Below are 6834 nucleotides of genomic sequence, written 5' to 3'. Positions count from 1 at the left end.
AAAAAAAAAAGAAATTTTGTTTTCCGTCAATTATATAAAGCCTGCAGTGTTTGTACCTAATACAAGTTTTAATAGAAATGTTCCACCAACATTCCCTGTTTTGGCACGTATGAGTATACTTGACACCAACAATATTATTTCATATTTGTCCCAGAGCAGTACTTCCTATGGATGGCATTGTGCATTGTTTCAACGTAAACGTCAGACCGTATAGAAAGACAGTGCCTTAATGATATCTTTGGGCAGCTGCACATCGCATGTTCAATGTCATCTACAGATATGCGACATAACAATTTTGTTGACATTTCTGAGTTTTATGGGCTTCACTGTGTCTTTTAATCAATATTAATAGCTTCTTTTGTTCTTTAATCAGCATTAACACCTCTTTCGCTTGGAGAGCGAAAGTAAAATCTTTCAAAATGTAACGTGATATAACAGTCACGAGTCCAAGAGAAGCTACACTTCCTGTCAATATTGTCATGGCTCTCAAGTTTCCGAGAAACACACTTATGGGGAATAAACGTTGTCAGTACCCACAGTATTTTTCCCTAGATGTTGCGGTACATTCGTCCAGTAGTTCTAGTACCACGTGAAGTCTATCGAGAATTTAAGTTTGTTTGAGGAGTTAATTGGTAGGACGATACTCTCCTAACCATTCAGCACATGATTGATGCATTTGTCTTTGCTAATCTTTAGCAGATACAATTTATGTGATACCATACAGCACTCACCGGTTGTGTGGAATGATGTTGATCCTCTGGAGTAATTTTGGGAGTTGTACTTTTGTGATCCTTTCTAACAGTTCGCGTAAGAGTCCGATGGTCCCTATCTGAAAGTTTTGGTTTTCTTCCGGAGTTTTGTTTCAACGAGGAGGTTTTTCCCTCTTTCGAGACGGTACTTATTTATACATCAAACATTTCGGCTGTTTTCGCTATGCTAGCGCCTGCCATACGAGCACCAACAATTTGACCTGTTTGAAAGTCGGATAGATCTGTCATTTCAATGAATTTTAATTACCTTTATCTGATGCTATCTGAAAAGAAACTGCAATTTTAGCAAACCATATTAAGCAACACTAATAATAAATCAAAAAGCATAAAAATAAACAAGCTTTTAACGGTTTTATAGATATTCCAAAATTATGATGCTATGATGTTAGGTGTTTCCATTATTTTGTCTAACCCTGTACATTGCTATACACGCTGTGGCCTTGGAAGAATAGGTTTAAACAGTTTGGATATAGCTAATACATATTTAAGCAAACAAGAGGTCTACATTTTTTTGCTTTTGTGAGTGCCAAGATTTTGCTTCCGTTCTTAGCTACAAGATTTGTTCGTACTACGATAAGCTAATTTGGTATGTCAATTTAGGCTTCTATAATTATTTTAAAAATGCTCGTGAGTGGCCTACTGCAGAACGTTAGTATCTTGTACTATTATCCAACTATTAAATTTATTCTTGGTATCTTCCAATTTTGATTCTTTCCAACAGTTATAATAAAAGTTATGGAGTGAATTGCTATTGATGCTGATGCAACATTCCTTCCTTATTGATTGCGTCAGGTCATGAGGTATTATCGTTGAAATTCTTTCTTTCCTTCCAGATCATGTACATATGTATCAGGGACGTGCCGCCTGGGTAAGCAAGGTAGGCAGTGCCTACCCTGATTGAAATAGATCGATAGTAACATTTTCCTTTTATGGCAAAATATGCACCTAATTCAATAAAATTTTGAAGGCTACTCTGATAGTTAATCTTGGTTCTATATAGTCTCTGTTGAGTTAAAAATCTTCCTGGGGTGTGTGGATTTGAGTGGGATAGTAATTAGGTTTTTAGGGTGGGTTGTTATGGAGAGGTGTATTGGAGAAATTTTTATTGATCAAATTTGGGTTTATTTATTTAGAATTTATTCATGTATGTAGAGATTTGTAAGCAAGTGTGTATGATTAGGTGTGTCCGTTTGTTAGGACAGGTACATATTAAAAGTTTAGCTATTTTTTTCGTTTTATTGGATTTTATCCTTTCCTATGACAATTTAAATGTGAAAGGTACAAAGTTCAGTATCTAAAATTTTATCAACTGGGTGTGTCAACTATTTTGTAATGAAAGTTTTAGGGGTTCACAAAAGAGTGTAAGTAGCTGGTATGTTTTAGCTGGTTAGTTTCTTTACTTGTTGGTGTTGTTATTTAGAGCATTTCCTATTTTCAGTTAGAAAGTAGTGGTTATTAGTCAGGCATGTCATGGTGTTGTTAGCATAGAAAATCGTTTCTCTTGTGCTTTGACGTTCACAAAAGGATTTAGTTAGGTGTAGAGTTTGTTGGTCTGTATGTTTCTCTCTCTCTCTCTTTCTCTCTCTCTCTCTCTTCTCTCTCTCTCTCTCTCTCTCTCTCTCTCTCTCTCTCTCTCTCTCTGTGGAGGCGCAATGGCCCAGTGGTTAGGGCAGCGGACTCGTGGTCATAGGATCGCGGTTTCGATTCCCAGACCGGGCGTTGTGAGTGTTTATTGAGCAAAAACACCTAAAGCTCCACGAAGCTCTGGCAGGGGATGGTGGCGAACCCTGCTGTACTCTTCCATCACAACTTTCTCTCACTCTTACTTCCTGTTTCTGTTGTGCTTGTAATTCAAAGGGCCAGCCTTGTCACACTGTGTCACGCTGAATATCCCCGAGAACTACGTTAAGGGTACACGTGTCTGTGGAGTGCTCAGCCACTTGCATGTTAATTTCACGAGCAGGCTGTTCCGTTGATTGGATCAGCTGAAACCCTCGACGTCGTAAGCGACGGAGTGCCAACAACATGTTTCTCTCTAGGTCTTCATTGTTCTATAAGCAATTTGATTAGTATATGGAAGCTTAATTTGTGGGCTATGTTTATAAATATTTCTTCAATTCCGTTTCAAACGTGGGTATTTCATGTGTCTAAAGTTGTCTAAAAGTCAAAATCTAAACCAAACACATAACTCTAATGCATCGCAGTCTGACGATGACTCAACTGGCTGAAACTTCGAAGTCACTGTCAACAATATTCTTGTTTAAGAATGAACTTATACTCTCCAAAAGTATAGGGAAATCCATCAGATTAATGTAAAATTGTTTTTATTATAACTCAGAAACAAACATTGACATATATATGTACCGTATGTATGTGTGTGGGTATATATGTGTGTATGTATACATGTATGTATGCATATATATATGTATATGCATATTTATATATTCATATATTTATATCTCTGTGTGTATGTATATATTATTATATTATATATTATATATGTATATTATATATATTATATATGTATATTATATATATTATATATGTATATACATATTATATATGTATATATACATATTATATTATATATGTATATATATCATATTATATATGTATATATATATATTATATATTATATATTATATATACATATATATATGTATATATACATATATTATATATGTATATATTATATATACATATATATATATATGTATATATACATATATTATATATGTATATATATTATATATGCATATATACATATATATAAATATTATTTATTATATATGTACATATACATATATATAAATATGCGTGTATGCAAATGTGTGTGTATATATGTGTATATATATATACACGCGCATACATATAGATATATTTATATCTGTGTGTGTATTCGCGCGTGAATGCAGACTCGGGTACATGTATATATCGAAGTATCTTTTTGGTGAACATGTGGAATTTATTCAGACATTTCGTTGCTTAGCTGTACTCGTGGTCTGCATCTATTTCAGTCTAGGGTTAATGTCCTACCGAACGTCTTTAGATTTCCACTTCTTTCAATCTCTGTAAATTTATACATGCTGTAACAAACTGATATTACAGTGGTTAAATAACAGCCGTGTGGCTAAGGTACAGGATTACAATGTCATTGGTTTGCCGGTCTAATCCATTGCAATGAAAGTAGGGCACTTTATTCTACATTACCCTAAGTTTATCTTGACGTAGAGAATAGATGGTCAGAATTTACGGGAAATTATCCTGTGAGGTACTTGAGTCCTGTCCGAGGTGGATCTCTCTCTCTCTCTCTCTCTCTCTCTCTCTCTCTCTCTCTCTCTCTCTCTCTCTCACACACACACACACACACACACATGTCTCTATCTCTCTCTCTCTCACACACACACACACACATATGTCTCTCTCTCCCCTCTTTCTCCTTTCTCTCTTTCTTTCTCTCGTTGCTCACACGTGACCATCGTCCATCTTTCTTTTCCTTACGTGACCATCTTTCTTTTCCTGCTCAGAAGTTCAAAAGAACGAACGCGTTCCTCTCTCTCTCTCTCTCTCTCACACACACACACACACACACATATGTCTCTCTCTCTCTCTCTCTCTCTCTCTCTCTCTCTCACACACACACACACACACACACACATATGTCTCTCTCTCCCATCTTTCTCTTTTCTCTCTTTCTTTCTCTCGTTGCTCACACGTGACCATCGTCCATCTTTCTTTTCCTTACGTGACCATCTTTCTTTTCCTGCTCAGAAGTTCAAAAGAACGAACGCGTTCCTCTCTCTCTCTCTCTCTCTCTCTCTCTCTCTCTCTCTCTCTCTCTCTCTGTCTCTCTTTCTCTCTCCCTCTTGTATCTTTTCTCTCTTCAATAACAAAAAAAAAAGAAATTTTTTTACAGCGTTCGCTATTTTCCTTTCGTTCTGATCTAACGACCCTCCATGTTTGTTTTTGTTCGGTTTCCTTGTATGTCTCCATTGTCATATTTTTGTTTCCAGCTTTGACCCTCCATAAATCCTAAATTTCATTTTAGAATTAATGGGGGCAATTGTATTTGAAGACTCGTATTGTCGTTGAATACTCGAAATGAAGAGTAGATAGACAGCCGACAACTGATGGTTGATAAACACATCAATCTTATTTCTTTATTGCCCACAAGGGGATAAACATAGAGGGGACAAACAAGGACAGACAAAGGGATTAAGTCGATTACATCGACACCAGTGCGTAACTGGTACTTAATTTATCGACCCCGAAAGGATGAAAGGCAAAGTCGACCTCAGCGGAATTTTAACTCAGAACGTAACGGCAGACGAAATACTGCTGAGCATTTCGCCCGGCGTGCTAACGTTTCTGCCAGCTCGACAAACACATCAATCTAATTGCCAAAATCAACCATTTCGCATGGTTTAATGGTCTGATTTTCCAGGCAGCAAAGCTTGGGTTGACATTACCTCTGGAAATTCCTGACACATACTGTAAAAAATGCCTCTGATCACTACCGAGATCATTCCGTGACACTTCCACTTGTGACTGATCTTGGTAATCAATTTCACAGAGTTTTCCCAGCGGACCACTGAAAGTAGTGGATTTGATACTGCCATCAAGATGTTTAAAAACAGCTCTAAAAGGAGCTGATGGAGTGAACAGCCAATAGCGTGCAATTTCCCTTGAATTTTATTTTATAAACATGTTATAAGGCCTTCCTCCCAACCAGTGTTTGTGTTTGTGTTGTTAAGAAGGACAGCTTTCAAGGTAAGAACACTGTTCAACTCTTCCAAGACACTAACAACTTCATCACCAAATACATAGACCACCAGTCGCATCTTTAATCGGGATAACTCTGTGAGTATGATATGTTCCACTTTCAGTTCCCAGCTCCTTTGTGAAAGTCAAGTGGTGCTCTTGTTCCTTTCCTTTCTTCAGCTTCATCTCTTCATTTTCATCCTTAACTTCTCGGTACACCAAAATTTCCTTGTCAACTTTCCCATCAACTCCAATACAGACTAACTTTTCCAGCCTCATTTTGTGCTTTTCATTGCTTTTCACTTTCATTCTGTCTTTTTCGCCGTCTAATTTCGTTTTATCAACTATTATCTGTTTCACATTTAGGCCAGGCTTAAGCAGATCTATAAATTGTAAGACAAGAAGGAGAGCATTAGCAAGACTTTCCCCAAGACGGAAAGAAACATCACTCCTGATCAATTCCATGGCATATCTGGGGATTTTCAAAAAGCCGTAAGCTCCTCTTGGGTGCCTTCTTAGCTTGAACTCGTCATCTCCCGAGCTGGATCCCAAAGAAATGTCTTGTGAAGATGTGGAGGCAAGTGTGGCCAAATCCACTTCCTACTGTTGTTGAATATGTCTCTGTAATCTTTCTGCCTTAGCTACACCTCTCTGGTTTCTCTTCACAGCAGCTTTATCCACAGACCCGAGCTGGAAAGAGCCCTTGGGTCCTATTTTGGCCCTCTGATCTTAAGTATTCCCTCTCTTCTACTGGAACCTGAAATATTAAAGTATATTGAACAGCGGATTTAAAATAAGAGATAAAATAATGAAAAAAGGAATGATTAATTTTTTATACTAGAGGGGAAAGGTAGATTACAGGAGAAAAATGCATATATTTTTCAATTACATCCATGAGATTTTCTACATTTTAAAAGGCAAGTAATCGAGCTAAGTAAGCTTAGTTAAAAGTTTTTAAAAAATAGCTTTACCCTCTTACTGGGAGAACACGTGCAGATCATGTGCAGAGCTTGTCGATTTTCTTTCTTGCACTTCACAGCATTGTCATCACAAGGACGAACAGATAGATAGCTTACAGGTGCAAGCAGAAATGTCAAAAATTTTATCCAACTTTTCCTCCATATTCTGCTCCTTGGCTGTGAAAGGAGATTTGCTCTTTATCTCTTTTGCTTTCTTGAAGCACGCTTTATCCCCCAATTTCATTACGTGATATTCCTTATACAGAGGCAGCCGTGGGTTCATTGCCTGTCAGATCCCAATTACACCCTCCGCTATTATTTTAGCAATATCATAATCTTTCAAG

General features: G+C 37.1%; 1 pseudogene; it reads right to left on the bottom strand.

Annotated features, from left to right (window-relative positions):
• Positions 1-5129: 5129 nt before the first annotated feature.
• LOC149136227 (uncharacterized) lies at positions 5130-5996 on the bottom strand (annotated as a pseudogene).
• Between the last annotated feature and the right edge of the window lie 838 nt (positions 5997-6834).

This window comes from Octopus bimaculoides, chromosome 4 (genome assembly GCF_046866305.1).
Source record: "Octopus bimaculoides isolate indiv1 chromosome 4, ASM4686630v1, whole genome shotgun sequence".
Taxonomy (NCBI): domain Eukaryota; kingdom Metazoa; phylum Mollusca; class Cephalopoda; order Octopoda; family Octopodidae; genus Octopus; species Octopus bimaculoides.
The sequence above is the reverse complement of the archived record's forward strand: the minus strand, read 5'-3'. Positions and strand labels throughout refer to the sequence as shown.